Source organism: Balaenoptera musculus, chromosome 13 (genome assembly GCF_009873245.2).
Source record: "Balaenoptera musculus isolate JJ_BM4_2016_0621 chromosome 13, mBalMus1.pri.v3, whole genome shotgun sequence".
Classification (NCBI taxonomy): Eukaryota; Metazoa; Chordata; class Mammalia; order Artiodactyla; family Balaenopteridae; genus Balaenoptera; species Balaenoptera musculus.
Genome location: NC_045797.1, coordinates 38,789,157 through 38,809,146, shown reverse-complemented (window position 1 = coordinate 38,809,146; position 19,990 = coordinate 38,789,157). Strand labels below are relative to the sequence as shown.

The window sequence follows — 19,990 nt, the reverse complement described above, 5'->3', positions numbered from 1 at the left end:
TTGCCTTGAAATCTCTCTGCCTCCTGAAAGCCCCTTCTCCCCACCTCCTCCCTCTTCCTCTCCTACCCCACCCAACACCTTGGACTCCTGGTGCTCCCTGAACACTCCCTTCTCAGGGCCTCTGCACTTCGGTTCCCTCCACCTGAACCCCACGGTCCCCGGATCATGGCGACACCTCATGTCTCCACTCAAATGCCACCTTCTCAGGGAAGGAAGCTTTCCCTGACCTCCATACAAAACAGCACTCCCATTATTCGCTTACCTCGCACCTTACTTACATTCTCTGCGTCACTAATCATTATATATATGTAATTTATACAATATATATATAAAATTATATATGATATCAAGTATGCATATTTTTTTTCCTTTTTTAATTGCCTGTGTCCCCCTGCCACCCATGGAATATAAGCTCCAGAGGGAAGGGTTTACCACTTTTGTACCCTTAGTGCCTTGAACAGCACCTGAAATATACTCTATAAATATCGCCAAATGAACAGCAGAAACAGGACTTGAACATGAGTCTGCTGGACTCCAAAACCTATACCTTCAGTCATTGTACTCTGCTGATCTTAGAAAATGGGAAGGATTTGGACAGTGGCAAGAGGTAGAAAGGCCTAACGCCCACGCTCAGGGTGGTGGATGCTGAGGTACGTTGCCCAGGTCTCCCCTCCGGATGGGGTGTTCTTTACCGCAGCTGCGGGGAGCGCTGGCAGCCGGCAGCTCACAGCTGCATCCTCAGGGCTGGCCCTGGCCTAAAGAGAGCCGCCTCCCTCAAGGCCACTCTGCCCCTTTCCAAAGCAGCCTGTATCCAATGGTCAAGGTGGGGTATAAAGCCTGCCCCGAGCTCCAACTGTAAAGGGCCCTCCTAGCTCCGGAGCTCCTTGTGACATCAGGTGAAGCCTTTGTTGGGACAGCATCAGAGTTCAACTTTTCCCTCCAACAATCCTGCTTCCTTTCCTCCTCCCACAGGCGTTGATCTTGAGTTCACTCCCCAATAAACTTTGTGCAGGCAAATCTCTGTTGCAGAGCCTACCTCCTGGGGAGCTCAACCTGGGATGCTCAGAATAAATCATCCAATGACTTTCCAGAAAGGTCAAAGGATCTTTGGGAAACTGGACACAGAACAAATAAGCTGGGCCTCTGAAAGCTATGCCAACAACCAGACGAGCCGGTCCTACCTGTGTTTGCATGAGCCAGGCTCATCATATCCCTTTTAACAGAATAACATGGAAAGGAAGAGACTGTGGCGTGCGTGGCCCAGGACCACTGCCACAGCTCGGGGGCATCCCTCACGTGAAAGCAACTTCATTTCTTAGCCAAGCAGACCTCAGCTTGGGTCCCTGTCTGTGCCGTGACCTCACCCTGCTGAGCCAAATCTGCAGCAACTCATGAGTCATCGGGCTCAATCATAATTTCCTATTAGCTACGTACCCTGCCCCAAGGGACAGTGGTTATCTTCACCTCCCCCTTCTGGAGCCTGGCTGCTGAGTGGGAGAGAAGAGGGGAGGGGAAAAGGAGTCATCAAGAAACGACAACCCCAAGGGGGCAGCAATATCCCTGCCTGAAGTCTAGAGAGGAACAGGCAAAATTATTAAAATCATACTTGCCTGTCAGCCTTTTAGTTGAATAAGAAATTAGAAGGTGGTCTCCTCTCTAGTGTGGGAGCAGCTTGAGGGCAGGCATCAGTTATCATAAGTAGTAGTACAGCCATTCATAAGACCATGAGTCATCCTAAGGCCACTGCTCATGTAGAGACTGGGCCAAGCTCTGTTCTGAGCACTTGACATATATTCACTAGTTTCACCCTCTTAACAACGCTTTCAGGTAGGTGCCAATCTTATCACCCTCATTTTGCACGTGAGACTAAGGCACAGAAAGCTTAAGAAAGGGTAGGAAACTTACTAAGGCCACACAGGTTACAAGAGAGTTTGGCCACTGTACCTACCACATTACCGGTGTGTATAATTCAGGGCCGAAGGCAGTGCTGGGGTTTGGTGGGGTACACTGCCCCGGGGGCCCTTCTCACAGCTAACCACACACCCCTCAGGGGCAAGTAGGGGTGAGCGGCCCCCCAGAAACCTGGGTTAAAGAAAACATGGGTTAAGGAGAAGTACAGGGGCTTCCCTCCAAGCCCCCCTTCTTCCTGCCTACGGTAGGGGCTGCGAACATCTCCCCATGCCTTGATTCACGGTGCCTGCTTTCTCTTTGATGCATTCATTCTTTCCAGATTTTTTTACTTTCTTTCCGTTTGCTCACAAGGGAAGGCCTGCTGGGGCGGAAACATCACGCTTGGGTGAAAGGAGAACAATGGGTGCTGGCGGCTGAGGAAGCCTCGAGTGTGGTGGCTGTATTGCGGTTCCAGAACTTCCTCCCGGCAAGATCTGATCTGACAAGACACACAGCAGGGCGGATGGAGACGTTCATCACTTCCTCCCCCAACAAAAGGTGCTAATAAAATAAACTTCTCTCACTGGCCACTTGGCCGCTGTGTTGATTACAGCAAGATCTTTATGGACTCTGGTTCTTTCTATTGTCCTTTCCGAGTATTATTTTCCTTGTACCTATAAGCCCCAGCCCCTCCCAACACACACACACAAGAACTTGGCTGCGTTTTTCCTTGGGCATCTCTGGGTAGTGTTGTTTATTCCCAAGTTACCTTCCTGCACCAAAAAAGAGTGATGATCCCCTTAGGTTCCAGATTTTGGAACTGTGAGAATGTCTAGGTTAGACCAGTGTTTCCCAAGCTGTTTTCATTATTACCCCCTAAAGAGCCTTGTCAGGTATTCTTTTCCTAATCGCCCTTCTTCCCATGACATTACTGTCTATCAACATATCTCAGGGCCACAAACCATTGTAATTTCTAAGATTTTTTTCACATACCTCTGCCCTCACCCCCCGCCCCACTCCACCTAAGAAACACCTTGGGGTCAATATCGCCTGCTAAGAATATATGAGCTGGAATCAGCAATGGAGTTTCCAGCCTGGCACTTTCTTCCTTTCAGTGGTGATTGCTGACATCCTGCCCCAGCGCTGCATTTCTTGCTCCTGGTTGTAAATAAACTCCCATCTACCCCTCACAGTCAAACCTTAAGCCTGAAGTAATTTCACTCCTAGGTAATTGCCCAAGAGAAATGAGTGACTGTGTCCACCAGAAGACCAGTACAAGAATGTTCATAGCAGCTTTAATTGTAACAGCCTAAAACTGGAAACAACCTAAGTGACCTTCAATAAGAGAACAGATAAATTAGGATATATTCACACAATGGAATATTACCAGCAATAAAAAGGAACAAACTACTGCTACACATAACAACATGGATAAATTGCAAAAAACAATGTAAGTGAAAGAAAACAGACACAAAAGAGCATATATGGTATGATTCCGTATCTATCAAGTTCAAGAACAGGCAAAATTGGTTCATGGTGATATTCAGAATAGTATTGATAGTTACCTCTGGGACAACTTAGAGGGAAATTTCCTCCTCTATCTTGAGCTGACTGATTGTTACATAGGTGTACTCAGGTTACAATGTGTGTACTTATATAAAAATAAAAATTCTAGCTATACACTTAAGATTTGTGCACTTATCTCTGTAAATTACACCTTAAAATTTTAAACAGGTCCTTGAAAGCTCCTAAAAAACAAATCAGTCAGAGGTGCCTGGTTAAGATGCAGATTTCAGGGTCCCATTCAGAGACCTACTCTATAGGGCAGGGCTGAGAAACTGACCCTTATCCAACGCCCCCGGTTATTCTGATGCAGGTTGTCCTGGCGTTACCCTCTAAGACACACTGGTCAACAGCACCAAGGCATGTGGGATCTTAGTTCCCCGACCAGGGATCAAACCAGCGCCCCCTGCATTGGATGGGCGGCGTCTTAACCACTGGACCACCAGGGAAGTGCCCAGGTCAAGAGTTTTAGCAGAAGGTATTTACTGGCTTCAGTGGCATCTTGGTACATGTTCCCATTCCATAAACCTAAAGAACTTGGAGTGAATGGAACAAATGTAGCAAAATGTTCCCTGAAAAGCTGTGAGAAATGCAACAAAAATAGACCCCTATGTCCTATAAGCTTAAATTGAATCAATGTGAAGGCAAACTGCCCCCTAGGAATGAAGGCTATGATGTTGGAGGCAAGGAAAAAAGGCAGAGAAAGGGACCCTTTAGACTAAACAGTTTTGAATTGCTGCACTTCAGTACTCTGGTTACATCCCACCCTAAATCACTGTGTGTGGAAGGCAGAGAATCTTATCTGTACCTGAGTACTAGCTCCTCCTGTTGAGCTGTGTGACTTTGGGTTACTTAACAGCTCTGATCTTCAGTTCCTTCTCTCTAAAATGGGAATAACAGAATTTACTTCATGGGGTTGTTGTAAGGATTAAAAGAGAGAAAGAATATAAGGACATTTTACCATATGTAGGGAAGGATAAAAGTCTTTTCCCCTCTACCCTGTTAGGTTCTGTACCTGGGCCCTGTAAATTAGACTGACAAAAGACACATTAACAAGAGAGAAACAAAAAGAAGTTTATTAACATGTGCATTGCACATACCCATGGGAGTACCCAGTGGTGTGTAACTCAGAGGGGTGGTTACAACTCGGGCTAGGTAGCATCTTAACAAAAGAACAACACACTTTGAGAAGTGACAAGAAAAGGAAAAGGACTTTGAATTGCTAGGGCAGCAAATTGTGGGAAGACAAATACATGGGGGAACGAATGAAAGACAAAGTCTTGTTAGTAAAGTTTGTTATATAGATTCCTCTGGTGCCACCTCTGAGCTGATAAGGGTCTAGAGGTATTTCCAGTGATGAACTTCTGTCCTTTCTGGTAGAGAGGGGAAAGGGACACCTTTATAAACTTCTGTCCTGCTTTTAGGCAACTAGGGAGAGGACAGAGAGCTTTTCTTACATCTGCTTCTTCTCAACTGCCGGCAGTTCAGAATAATCCTTATACCAGAGTGGCATATTTGGGGGAGGCATATTCTGTTACCAGTCATATGCCTGGCATGCAGAAGGAGCTTGTTAAGTGTGGCTTTCCTGAAATTTAAGTTGTTTGCACTACCTTCAGCTCCTCATTCACACATCAAATATTTATTGGGCACCTATTTTGTTCCAAATACTGAGGGGCCAGGGCTGGAGGGATGGATGAGATGTAGACACGCACAGCAGATGAGGTGGGCAGAACGACCTGGGAGGACAGGAACTGGGGATACGCTGCACAGTGCAGGCAGCAGCCCCACCCCAGTCTCGGGGACCAGGGACAGTGTCTCAAGTTCCCCCCAGCTGAGTTTAGCAAGATAAAGGGAAGTTGCCAGAAAGGCTAGCATAAGGACAAACAGAGGCCTGGGGTAAACAGGGCATCTAGCTGTGTAAACTTTCTGGGTTCTCTTTCATGGGGTGCATTGATATGAAAGCCAGCATCTAGGGAGAGATTGCTGTGTGCCAGGCACTGGGTCGGATGCTGTGAGGAACTGAGGCTAAGTCAGTCACTGCTCTCAGGAGACTTTCATCTGAATCAAGCCCTCCCCAAACCCCTACGGTAAAAGACAGCAGGGGATCGAATTACACACATCATTTGTATCTGACCTACGCTGTGAACCAACTGCTAGTCCGCAGAGGGGAGGGCTGCAGTCTTGGGTGCTCTTACTATTTGGCCCCTGGACCTGGTAAAAGTCTCTGACCATGGAGGGAGTCGGCAAGCATGCTGACTGGCCCAGTCCCACTACCTCTATCGCCCTCAAGTTACAACATTTATGAGGTTCTGCTTCTTGGAAGTCAATTGCCAGGAAACGCTCGTGAGTGGCAGAAACCATACTCCACCTCTGGTAGGTCGGCAGTATCTTTTCCCAGGTATCTCAGGCAGAATCCAAAGGCCACCATGTCACTTTGTCATATATTCTACCTCTTCAAGAAAACTTATGCTCTCTGTGAAACTGAGCAACCTCTCCAGGGCTGTGAGAAGTGGTTCATGCTCAGCAGCTAATACTAATAACTGTTTAACATCGGCTCTGCAGGAAAAAAAAGCCCTGACTTGTTCACCAATTTCTATGGTGTAAATACTCCCACCATGACCAATGTCAAGCTGCCAAAGCTACGCCACTGAGTGTGGAGTCGGGAAGATGTGTACGATCAGCTCTGGCCCGTGGAAAGGAGCCTCTGCTCCAGCACACCCCTGGGTCATGCTCTTGGCAGCCCCTGAAAGGTGACTTACCAGAATGATTTGTAGATGTAACCTCAGTGATGAATAACGGCATATTCTTAACAGCCCAAAAGCATTGTCTGAAACACCTTCGGGGACTAGAGTGACCTGCTCTCAGAGCTGGGCTCACGGTTCTATTCTTCTCTGGATCAGGCTACCTTCCATATCAAGTCCCATCATTTTTCTGCCCAGTCACCTCCTACCCATCCATCCTTCCATTTTCAGTTAAGTCACTTCCTCAAGGAAATCTTCCCAACACTCCAGCCTCCACTTAGCTCCTCCTACCATGAGCTCTCAAGGCCCCACCCACGTCTCCTTGCTGGGCTCATCACAGCTTAATGTTAAATGTTGTTGGTGTGATTATTTGATTTGTATCTTTCTCTCTCTAGACTAAATTCCCAAAAGGCAGAGCCAGGTCACCACTGATCCCTCCCCCAGCACATGATGGGAGCTCAGAATATACTTGTGGGACAATGAAGTAGATGTTGTGAAGAAGAGTCTAAACCAAGAGCGCCGACACAGGGCAGAGGCAGAACTTCCTTTCAGGATCGCCCCACAGCGCTCTCTCCACCTTCCGTCGGTCGCAAGGTTTTCAGCTTCAGGGTCAATTTAGCCCCAGGGTCATCCTCATCCAGTAGAGGAAAAAACTGTCCAGCTCTGATGAGAAGGCCCTCTTGCCATGGGCTACCACTAGCCTTACATGGCTTGTGTACAAGTGAGACAAAGATCTCCTCTCTGGCCAGATGCAGCCCCAGGGACCCTTGATTTGCTACAGGATGCTCTTTGGTGAAGAAAAGTGCTCCTCTTCCTCAGAGCACACAGCTTGGTGGGCAGCACTGGAACTGAATTTCAGCCCTTAGTCCAGCACCTTTGTGCATCATACAAACTGCAGAAGTATGCATAGCAGCCCTGCTGGCTTGGCCTCCCCAGGAGCCAGCCTTGCCAAGATCTAGGAACAGAGAGTTGAGGGCAGAGGGAACAGCAGTGCAAAGTCCCCGAGGCAGGGCTGAGCTCAGGCATTGAGAAATAGGAGGAAATCAGAGAGGGCAGCAGAGGCCAGAAGGGGAAGGGCTTTGACTTAAGTGAAGAGCTTATATTTCATGTGTTGTTGAATTGAACGGAAGTCGTAAAATTGGATAAAACAAGAATTTTCAGTCTTATTGTCATGACCTATTGACCACAATGGGAATAGACCCTGAGGGAATGTACCAAGGTGGCCCCCTTATTATACACAATAGTTTGGGGACCAGGTCCCCTCCCAGGTCATGCAAGACCTGAGCCAAATTATATTGTGAACCCTCCTTCCTCCACCTTCCCCTCCAGGTAAAAGCAGGTTACAATAAGCACGGAAGATGGCCTTAAAGGGGTGGACATTTATTGTTACATGTACCTATCCCCTTTCCCTTCTTTTGGAATTGTTTCTTTTCCTAATCCAAACATGTGATTTGAATGAGGGCTGCCATGTTCTTACAGACCTGGCTCTTGGCCTGAGGTGGAAACTTGGCCTTAACTAAACCAGCTGAATTCTTCCCTAGGATTTTAAAAATATGGACCAGAGAGACCTGAGTAACTCCTTTCTGTTGCATTTATTTTCCTTTTTTGGAGGTGAGCACTTATTACAAAACTAGGCTTGGGTATAAAGGATACAATGGTAATAAAAGGAAAGGACACAGTCCTGCCTCCATGGAGGTTATAGTCTAGTGGGAGGGACTAGACTAGTCCCTCCCACTAGATGGTGAAATTACAAAGGGGACAGTTACTACAAAGAAGAGGCTGGTGGTACTCTGAGACCTGTGATGGGTGAAATTGGTCATGGCTGGCTTCCCAGAGGAAGTGGTGACTGAGCTGAGATCTAGGCATTGGGAATGGCACGTGAGAAGACTAAGTGGCAGAAGAGAGCATGGTGAGTATAGGCAGAGAGGATGGCATGACTTGAGAAGAGGGAGAAGGTTGGAGTGTGGTCAGATGCCAGATGAGGATAGAGGTGTAGGAAGAGACCATTATGTGTTAGGAATTGTGTTTTGTTTTAGTTATAGAGACCTGTAATAGGAGTGGCTTCAATAAGATAGACATTTATCATTTCTCACCTAAAAGTTGTCTGTAGATAGAAAGAAAGCATCTTTATCCCAAGCTCCTTCCACCATTTTCTCTGCCATTTTTAGTGCTCATTTCCATCTTCAAGTTCTCCTCATACTCTCAAGATGACTGCTCAAGCACTAGCTATCACATCCACATTCCAGGCAGAAGGAGGAGGAAGGCATAAGGGCAAAAATGGCAAAACTTCCAGCTGAGTCAGCCTTTTATAAAGGACTTTCCCTAGAAGCTCAACTTAATTACTTCTGCGTACATCTCATTGTCCACCCCTGACTGCAAAGGGAAGCTGGAAGATGTGATCTTTTCAGCCAGGTACGTTGCCACTTCCAACAACATGGGGATTTTGTTACCAAGAAAGAAGGGGAAAATTTCAGATGCCTTTGAGATACCCAAGAGTAGATACCAGGTAGGCAATTGGCTACATAGGCCTAGAGCGTGGAGAAAGGTCTGTGTTGGAGAATAAATATGGGAACTCTCTAAGTAGAGATGGTGATTAAAACTGTGAGGATCTCTGAGGGAGGAAGTAAGAGGACCTAGGATAGAGCCTCGAGGAACTCCAACATTTGATGGTCAGGTAGGAGGCTAAGCCAGTCAAGACAGAGAAAGAGAGGGATAGAAGATGGGAAATGTGAGGCTGTGGCACCACCATGTTGGGGACAACCCCTATCTGCAGGGAGAGAGAAGAAAGCGTCCTTGTAGAGAGTTAGCCAGAGAGAAGGATTGTGGGAGGAGGAGGCAGGATGAGGGAGGGATGTTTTCCCTGGTTCCCTCATATCTGATGCCCTGCCCTTCCTGTGATTGAGCTGTTGAGCCATCTTTTTTGGTTTTTTTGGTTTTTTTTGGCTGCGTTGGGTCTTTGTTGCCACGCGCGGGCTTTCCCTAGTTGCGGCGAGCGGGGGCTACTCTTCGTTGTGGTGTGGTGTGTGGGCTTCTCACTGTGGTGGCTTCTCTTGTTGCGGAGCACAGGCTCTCAGCGCGCGGGCTTCAGTAGTTGCGGCACGCAGGCTCTAGAGCGCAGGCTCAGTAGTTGTGGTGCACGGGCTTAGTTGCTCCACAGCACGTGGGATCCTCCCGGACCAGGGACCGAACCCATGTCCCCTGTATTGGCAGGCGAACTCTTTTTTTTAAACATCTTTCTTGGAGTGTAATTGCTTTACAATGGTATGTTAGTTTCTGCTTTATAACAAAGTGACTCAGCTATACATATACATATATCCCCATATCTCCTCCCTCTTGTGTCTGCCTCCCACCCTCCCTATCCCACCCCTCTAGGTGGTCACAAAGCACTGAGCTGATCTCCCTTTGAAGCAGAATTTCTTAACCAAGCTCTCTATCCATGTACCTGAGAGAAATAGCAAAATCAGATCTGGCCAAGTGGCAGAAGGAGTTTTAAGTAGTAGGGAGAGGGCCAATAAAACTATTGTTCATTTTTTGATGAGGGGTGGGGAATGGTTTGAGTAGAAAGGACTAACTGATAAACCATATCCTATTTCCACGTGACTTTGAGTTCCCTAGTACTGGTATAAACAAGGATATGAAACACACACATCCTGCCCACTCAGGCAGCTAACTAAACCAAGTAACTGTGGCCCACCACTGGCCATAAGCTTCTCCAAAGCTCCTTTTCTAATCCAACCTATTATACACATGTAAACCATCAACTTGCCCAATTTGGGAAATAAACATGGAAAATACTGCTCGGTCCTCATCCTTTTCACCACAGGAGGTATTGGAGATGGGTATTTTGACTCAAGCCAGTCTCAGCAGCTAAAATATCACCTATCCTTGTCTACTCTCTTGAGAAGGAATTAGGCAACTGGGATGAAACAGGAGAAGTGAGCATTTTATTCAGGAAAGGTGATATATAGTAAATTTCATACTGAAATGGTTTTATTCTAGGAAAAATTAGTCATGAACAAATGCTAGATTTCTTATAGGCTCAAGGTTTAATCGAACTAGTGGGTAATTGTCCACAAGAGATTGTCTGGTCTTGAGAAGTCGTATCACCATGCTCCAAGCTTGGGTGTACTGTCCACATACTTCACCACTTTGAAGTCTTTGCTCACAAAGTTTATGGCATTAAACTGTTTTTGGTTTCCACCTTAAGGGATATGAAGCTTTTGTTTGTTCTAGATCAGTCACGGAATTAAAGAAAACTCAGCTACCTCTGAATAAGCCTACTCCTTGAGTCACCTTGAGTAATTTTCACTTATGTCATTAATAATTGGAGTGAGGGAAAAAACTTCTAATGTGCAACTCTTAAGAGCCTAAGTCATTCCCTACTAGAAAATTAAGAGTTTAGTGATTCATACCAACTCTTCTAGGCCAAAAAGATGCTTCCGATTATATGACTAGGTAGTCCCTTATGTACCACCTACTTGAGCCCCTGGAGAGCTGGGCCTCCACCCCAAATCGTCTCCCTCTGTCCACCCTACTTGTTAGGGTACTCAAAACTTTTTGGCTCCTCCTCCATTTAAATGAAAATTCCCCTCAGGAGAGCATTGTCTTTACCTTAATCTGTATTGATTTTTTGTTTTTGTTTTTGTTTTTGTTTTTGGCCACGAGGATTGTGGGATCTTAGTTCCCAATGAAGGATGGAAGCCACACCCTTGGCAGTGAAAGCGTGGAGTCCTAAACACTGGACCGCCAGGGAATTCCCTACCGTAATCTGATTTACAGAGGGGAGCAGACAGAGGAGAACAGGCTTTCTTTGGTTAAGATTTCCACTCAGACTTCCTACTAAATATAAAGTCACTGCCTCAATCTATTTTTTTGTCCTTGGGTCCCCAAATCATTGCTGGGAGGAAGTTTGGAGAATATCTCAAAGGTAGGATGGCAGGCAATATTTTGTCAGTTAAGTGCACAGATCCTGGGTTGTGTTGGGATCTGCTACATACTGGCTGGGTGACCCTGGGAAAATTACTGTAACCTCTCAGTGCCTCGGTTTCCACATCTGCAAAATGGGGATAATAACAGAATCCAATTTATGCATCTAAAGTATTAACTATGAGGATGATGATGATGATGATAATCTTTCTCCATTCTTCTTCTCTTCTCTGATCTACTGAGAATGACTTCTTTTCAGTTCCCTAAAACTTTCTCTCCCTTGCCATGAGCCTTCTAGAATGCTATTCTCTCTTCTTGGGACAACCCTTCCCCACAACTTCACCCCTCCACCCTCACCTAACACACTCAGGTTTTACCTTAGATATTACTGATATGGCCCTGATCAGCCACGCCCAAGTCTAGGGTGAGTATCTGTGGAAATATTCCAACCACACCCCACATTTCTCCTATTTAGCACCTATCACATGGAATTATAAGTGCCAGATTAGACTACACTCCCTGAGGACAGGCACTGTGTCTGTTTTATCCAAGGACTGAGCACACAGTTTTGATAAGGAATGAACCCATAGATAGATGGATGAATGTTAGACAAAAGTTTACTAATACCAATGTATGGAAACCCCTATAGACACTTCAGTGGAGAGGGTATGAGAATGGAATTACCCAGAGAAGGGATCTTTGCTATCAAGTACAGATTTAGTGCCTAGATGTTATTTACTTGTCTTTTAAAAACTGATGGCATTTGATGCCAACAGCTCAAAAACCATTTATTATTTCATTTAACTTTACCTCCACAGATGTAGTAATAATATGTTACCAGGATAACAATACCAAGAAGTTTCTTTTAGGTATTTCTTTTTTGAATTTAGCAGAGGACAAACAGGAAGGAAAAACAGGAATTGAATCCCCTAGCATGTGGTCATGTGTCTCTGTTTCTCAGAGCCTCAGTTACAGTGAAGAGGTGAATGACATTTAGATATGAAGCTAGTGACTTCGGGTCTCAGTCTCTGGTGAAATAGGGTATTTCCATTTGGTAATCACTGCTCTAAAAATGGTAATAGTGTGTGGCCATTCTGCTGAACAGAACTCCAGCCCAAAGGAATTTCCCTGGGAGCCCTGCTTCAGCCATCTCCCTGGCCCCTGGGAAGTGTTTGTCTGATTTTTGCCCAGTTCTGAAGGTGAGGTCATCATCATCACCCTCTCTATTCAGGGCACCACCCTGAGGGTACTGAGAAGCAAAAGGGTAGGAGATGGACATGGTGCCCATCCAGGAGGGAGCAGAGGGGAGCCAAGGACACACAGAGCCAGAAAGGGAGCTAGGTTTTGCTCATGGAATAGGCGACTGGACAGGCCAAGGAGTGCATGAGGGAGCAGAAGAGGTGGCCATATTGACAAGTTAACAGTGAAGCAAAGGAGGCAGATGAAGCAGGAGTGTGTCCGAGAAGCAGGGCAGACCGAATGCATTTGTAGGGAGGAGGGGCTGAGCTAAAGAGAGAGGGAAGGGGGAGAGCCAAAGCAGTGAAGTTCAGTGAGAGACAGGAGGAAATCAAGATCAAGATGGGGCTTCCCTGGTGGCGCAGTGGTTGAGGGTCTGCCTGCCAGTGCGGGGGACACGGGTTCGAGCCCTGGTCTGGGAGGATCCCACGTGCCGCGGAGCAACTGGGCCCGTGAGCCGCAATTGCTGAGCCTGCGCGTCTGGAGCCCGTGCTCCGCAACGGGAGAGGCCGCGGTGGCGAGGGGCCCGCGCGCCGCGGTGAAGAGTGGCCCCCACTTGCCACAGCTACGGAGAGCCCTCGCACAGAAACGAAGACCCAACACAGCCATAAATCAATCAATAAATAAATAAAATTTAAAAAAAAGATCAAGATGGAGGAGGAAATTTTGGGTTGAAAGAACTTTTCTTCCTCCAATACCCAGGGATCAAGACAGAGACATATTTTTAGGGGAGAAGATAGAAGTACAAGAAGTTCATCCTGGAGATGGGCAGTCCTGGGATCAAATGCCTGCATTGTGACTTGGAAGCAGTTAGAGGCTGGAAGAAGTCTTTAAGCTCTGGTTTCATCATCTGCAAAACAGGGTTATCGATACGTTGCAGATGAAGCGTACATACTGCACCAGCCTAGTGTTTGTGGTTGCTGCATAAATGATAGCAGCTATGATTATTTTGTTACTCATCTCAGGAAAGCATGAGGCAAGGACATCTGCAGAAGGGAAACAGGGAGAGAAAAGTTTGGGGCCTTGGGGGAAGTGAGTTGCCATGGGAATAAGACACACAATTAGAAGGTGATTAGAAGGCAGGCCAAAAGGCAGTGAGGACCTGCTGAGGTCAGAGGGCAGGAATTTGGGGCATTCCACTGGCAACGCTGGGATTTGAACTAGTGGGGCTCAGCAGCCTGGGAGTGGGATCAACATTTTCATGGTGTGGACATTTCCATGGCATTGCCTTGACATTCACGTTGCCAAGGGAAACAGCTGGTTGTTTTAGTTTTAGGGAAGCTGGTCTTTTGATCAGGATTTGCACAACAAAGCACCACTTCAGGGCCTGTGGTTCTTCTGTAGCATTGAAGCCACTGTAGGAGGGACTCCCTGTTTCTCACACAGCAGAGCTGGAAGCAGGTTTTCACCATTATTTTAGTTAGAGCCACTGTTCCCACAGCCTTTGCCTGTGCGTTGGCGGTGGAATGGAGGGTACTAAAGAAGGAAGAGCCAGGTATGTGCCGAACAATAGTTTATGGGAGAGACCAAACTGCAAAATGCCTTTGAGAAGGTACCTCATGCTGTTTGCTAACCATTTCATTTTTATTTTATTGTTTTTATTTTTGGCCGCACCGTGGGTGGCATGTGAGATCTTAGTTCCCCAACCAGGGATTGAACCCGTGCCCCCTGCAGTGGAAGCGTGGATTCTTAACCACTGGACCGCCAGGGCAGTCCTGAGCACTTCATTTTGACAACCTGAGTTGTCAGTGACCTGCAGTGCAACAAGTACCCTAGAACAGGATTTTTCAACATCAGCACTATTGATATTTGGGACCAGACAGTTCTTTGCTGCAGGGGGCTGTCCAGTGGATTGTAGGATGTTTAGCCGCGCCCCTGGCCCCTACCGACTAGATGCCAGCAGCAGCCTACCCACACCAACCCTTTTATGACAACCAAAAATGTCTCCAGACATTGCCAAATGTCTCTTGGGGGGAAACTTAGCCACGGTTGCAAATCTCTACCCTAGGACGGTGATAATCCTTGAAGGAAAACACTCTAGAATCTACGTTTCATCACTTGGCTCTCAGCTGTATCTATCTCTCCTCCCAGCATGTCTCCAAGGACCTTCTTCCTCATTATCAAACCCCTAGTTTTTGCATCACCTATCTGGCAAAGCAGAGCTAAAAGATCGTAAAAAAGTAAATCTGAAAAGCAAGAGCTACAGAAATAGAGAGGCATTTCCTCAGGAGCGGTCCCAGTTTTATAGAGCCTGAAACCTATACAACTTGGAAAGCCCATTTTATGAACACTAATGCCAAATTACAAACACAAAATTGCAAGGGTCCCTCTTGGGGCTTTGGAAGAGGCTGGAGCTAAGCGAGGGGCCGCGTATCTCAGGTTTTGTTAGTTTCACCACGAACCTGCTTCTGCACATCATGCAAACCTGATTCTTAACTCAATTTTCTTCTCTTGCCTGAACTTTCTTTTCCCCCTAGAATACTATGTGGAATAACCCCACAAATGACCTCCAATGTGTTTTTCTCTTGAAAACAAATACTTAAGACACTATCCATTTTGCTTCTTTTTTTGACAAGTTATTGAAGGTGAAACCATACTGCTTTCTGCAAAAGAGGTGCAAAGTAGACCTGAGACGAAGTAAAAGAAACTATCTAGATCTTAATTTCCTAGGCTATATGGAAAACGAAATCATTCTACTTATTAAAATAGCCTTTCTTCAAATTCTTGTGACTTACTAAAAATGACCATTAACATTTTCAGTTGATTTCATTTTGGTTTTGGTCAGAGTTTCTTCTGAACTGAGTTTCACTGACAACTTTGGTGACATTTATCCCTCACTTCCCTTTTTTTTTTTTTTTTTTTTTTTTCTGATGCCCTCTGGGACTGAGGCTAAGGGATGTGCTGCTCTTGTTGGCACAATAGCTTTTCTCTTTGGATAGGATACACCGAGACCCAATGCTCCAACAATGGCAATAAATCATGTTTTCCTTTTCAAAGCACTCTCATATTTACTCTCATTAATGTTATGTGTAAGAAGCTCTTGTGAGTGCAACATAAACCAGGCTTATTTGGGAATCCAACAATAAATAAGGCCCTCTCCTCACCCCGAAGAGGCTCATGGTCTGGTAGGAATGACAAGTATATATAAACAATGACAATAACAGTGGTAATGGTAATCATTATAATTTGAGTATCTACTATGTTCCTACACTGTTCAAGCACTTTACAAACATTAACTCACAAAATACTGGGCAACATGTGATACATATAATGTTATCTGAGGCCATATGAATTACAGCTGTGGTGGAGAGCGCCAGGAAAGCTTCATGGAACAAAAGGGATTTTAACTGAACTCTTGAAATCACTATGTTTTATACAGGCAGAGATGCTCCAAAGTATCAGACAGACACTTATTTCTTATCATCTCACCCAATATCTGAACCTACTTATAATAATAAAAAAAGGCAGCCGCAATAGAATTGTTAAAACAAGAATGAAAACACTAAGGTCACATTATGGAGAAGGGAGAGCTGTACGAGAGAACCTGTATCTATTAGGACTATTGCTTAGAACTGAGGTAAAATCTGTCTTGGCAACTTAGGTATAACGGGTTTCATAACTTCAACTTCTTTCTCAAAAACAGACATACATGCTTGCTCTAACCTCTAAGAAAATCGACAGGATGAATCTTTATCTGAGGGGGATAAAAGGTAGTAGAAATTGTTTTTCACAGATACACAAAGGTCTTTCAGGCATTTGTTTCTTACACTTAAATTATCATCCCGTGATGGCATTTCTGTGAGAAGCCGAGAAGCTGCAATCCAAGAATGCACCCTTCTGGTGTTCTAATTCTAACCGGATCCAGGGAGGGAGCTTAGAGCAGTGCTTTTCAAACTCTAATGTGCATCCCAATGACCTGGGGTTTCTAATTCAGTCAACCGGCTTGGGGCGTGAGATTCTGCATTTCTAACAGTCTTGAGAGGCAAGGGCTCAGAACAGTAGTTTTCAAATGTGAGCATCAGAACCACACATGGATGGCTGGGCCGCAGCTCCTGAGTTTCTGATATAGAAGTTCTGGGGTGGGGCCCAACAGTTTGCATTTTTTTTTTAAAACCACTTTATGGAGAATGATTGACATACAAAAAGCTGTAGATATTTAACATATATCTGATGAATTTGGAAATAAATATACACCCGTGGAACCATGACCACAATCTATGCCATAAACATATCCATTATCTCCAAAAGTTTCCTCCTGCCCTATTTATTATTATTAAATTTTTTTGGTGACGGGAGTTTGCAGGCCTAACAAATTCCCCAGGTGATACTCATGCTACTGACTACCACCCCCCGCCCCCCACACGCCAAACCACCATCACCACCACATTTTAAGAGCCACTGGCTTAGAACAACCCTCATGAATGTGAATGGTCCCTCCTGGGCTTTGCAGGAAAGTTGGGGGGATAGAGAATTCAAGATGAAACAACCAAGATGGGCCTTTCCAAGCAGGTATCTTATGAGCTTAAATGAAAAGGGATCCACACACTTTAGATAATGAAGATAAGGATAGCTAGCATTTGTTGACATTTTCTCTGTGCACCAAACTAAGGGGTTTAACTCACATTACCTCACTCGGCAACCAGCACGGGCAGCAGACTTGGTGTTTGATGTGTAGCTGAAGAGCCGGCCCCATGTGCGTGTCCGGAGGTGGTGTCTCGGTTCAGCGTTGTGGTCCGCAGAGGTACCTGCAAGCAAGGCCAAACTGGCCCGCAGGAAACACCTTTAGATCTGGACAAGCAGCCGCTGATTTCTGCTTCACAGGCCTTGCAGGAAACAAGCAAAAGAATTTGGGGGCAGGTGTTAACAATCATCTGTCTCAACCGCAAAAGTACCTGAATATAGAACAGAGTTTATCAGCCCTGGCCCATGTCAGAAGCATCTGGATGCCTGAGACCCATCAGGGGAGAAACCTTTTTTAAAGCTCCTCAGCCAGAATTGAGAACTAATGGTATAGGTTTGATTTGGGGCAAGACCAATGGGGGAGGGGGAGGGCAAAACCCAAACTAACCAGCAAAACGCCTATTCCCAGAATGGATCTCTTGAGGGTTTGCCAAATTGGCCAAATTGGTTTCTTGCTACTCTTTAGAGCAGTAGTTCTCCAATTTCAGGACGCATCAGAATCACCTGGAGGGTTTGTTAAAGCAGATTACTGGGCCTACCCCCAGAGTTTCTAACCCAGCAAACCTAGGGTGCATTTCTAACACATTCCCACATGAGGCTGATTCTGCAGGTTCCAGAAACTTGGTTGCTCTCTCTCACCCTCAGAGGCATGTCCTCGAAGGCCACTCTTGCTGTCAGCCATTAGCACACCGGGTCCTCCAGCCTTCTCTCCACCAGACAGCCCTGTCCTCTCCACCACCCTGAGGCACGGAGACACAGCACCCAGACCCAGAGCTGGAGGTCTTCCCCCCTAGAAGGAACAACACCAACAAAGGCAGGAGGCAGTGTTCTCAACACAGGGTGCACTCTGGAAAATGCCCAGGCCAGGGCTTCACCCCCAGGAATTCTTATTTAATTGGCCCAGGATGGGAACTAGGCAGCAGTTTTGTTTTTTAGTTGGAGTAAAATAGACAAAAAACAAAAAAGTGCACAAATCTTAAGTGTGCAGCTCAGCAAATTATCCAAACATGTATGTATTTTTAATTTGTATAAGCATCACTGAGGAACACACACACACACACACACACACACACACACACACACACACACCACCAGCAACTCAGAAGCCCTTCTTGTGCCCTCCCTGTAAAATCTACTCATTCCCTCTTCTCCAAAGATAACTGCTGTCCTGGCTTCTAACACCACTGAGGTTTAAGATTTTCCTGATTTTCCTAATTGTATGATATCTCATGTTTTGAGGAAAATCTTTTATGTCAGGTTCCTTTTATTGAATATTATATTTGTGAGATTCACCCATGTGATTGCAGCTGTATTTTGCAAACTTTCAATACTGGTCTGTATTCCATTATATATGATATACCACAATTAGTCTATTCTACTGTTGATGGGCATTTGAGTTGTTTGCAGTTTGAGCGATTGCAAATAATACTTCTGCAAACATCCTTGTACATGTCTCTTGATGCACCTGGGTACTCATTTCTCTTGGGGATAAACCCAGGACTGGAAATGCTGGATCACAGGGAGGTATTGGCTCAACTTCAATAGATGCTGCCAAACTGCTATCTAAGGTGGGTGTACCGATTTACACTCCATTAGTAGCACTTGTGAATTCTAGTTGCCCCACATCCTAGCAGGAGAGCAGTATTTGTATAAGCTTGCTGGGCTCTGTTGTGCATCGGGTATTGAGAGCCACTGGTGCCATCGTATGTGATACACTTTGGAAATGGCATATGATCTCACATATGGCGGGAGTACTGGGGGTAGAGGGGATATAGTGTGATGTTTTCACAACCACCCAAGCAGCAGACAGGACAGATATTTTTATTCCCCTTTTGCTAATGAGGACACTGAACTCAAAGTTCATTGACTTGACGGAAGTAAGATAACCATATAGTAACAGTCATGACTAAAACTCAGGACTCTTGATTTCCATCCCTTTGTATATTCCAACATACAGCATAACGTTATTCATTAGATGTCTAATGTATAGAGGTTTGGGGCAAACCAAACGCCAAGGCACCTTCTCTGTTGTCTCCTGTCCCAGGGTTTAGGAAAGAAGGGAAAGCAGAATGACTCAGACTTTCCCCATGACTGAAGTCTCTGGTCATGGTTGTGAGAAGTACACAGATTCTTCCTTTAGTCAGGGATTTAAGACAGTAAATATGCCCCTTCAGTGCCCGGGAAACTCCACAACCAGAAGGGTAGCCGGTGAGCCTAGGAGCAAGATGGCCTGAGCTTCCCTCAGACAGACTGGGCTCTGACCCAGCCCTTCTCTGTCCTCGCTGGGTGACCTTGGACAAGAAACTCAATGTCTCTGAGTCTCAATTTCCTCGTTAATAAGATGGGAACCTTAACATATATCTCATGTTTTAAGGAATGAATAGCATATATAAAAACCTAACACATATTAGCAGTCAATACAATGTAGGTGTTCATAATATTACAAGGTAGAGCCCCTTAGCCCTGAATCTTCCATTTTTCCCTCTCTACTGGATCTTCTCCATCAATGTACAAATGTGGTTATTTCTTCTATGTTTAAAAACCTCTCTCAACCCTACGTCCTCCTCTAGCTTGAGCCCCAATTCTCTCTTCCTTTTACAACTAGTGGCCTTTGAAGCATCGTTTGTACTCACTGGCCGCAATCCCTCCTCTTCATTTGTTCTTGAACCTTTCCATCAAGACTTTCACACCCCCGACTCCACTGACAGGACTCTTCTCAAGGTCACCAGTGACTCTGACTTCGGAGGATTCCCAGTCCTCATCTTACTCACTCTGTCAGCAACAGTCAACGCTCCCTCTTCCTTGATGGGTCTTCTTCACTTGGCTTCCAGGACAGACACCATGTTTCTCCTACTCTCCTTCTAGCTCTTGGCTGGCCCTTCTGTCTTTCAGCTTGTTTTTCTTCTTCTTCCCAGTCATAAACACTAGACCATTCCAGGACCCACATCTTGGAC

The 19,990-nt window shown here is 45.7% G+C and overlaps 1 long non-coding RNA gene across 2 annotated transcripts in view; it reads right to left on the bottom strand.

The window, feature by feature from the left end:
• LOC118905647 overlaps positions 1 to 17,771 on the bottom strand; it is a 67,497-nt gene extending 49,726 nt beyond the window's left edge. For both annotated transcript variants that reach the window (XR_005022301.1, XR_005022302.1), the window contains exons 1-2: positions 17,676 to 17,771; positions 16,984 to 17,179 (exon numbers count right to left, since the gene is read on the bottom strand). This is a non-coding gene — a long non-coding RNA (uncharacterized LOC118905647). The remainder of the gene's footprint in view (positions 1 to 16,983; positions 17,180 to 17,675) is intronic.
• Positions 17,772 to 19,990: the final 2,219 nt, after the last annotated feature.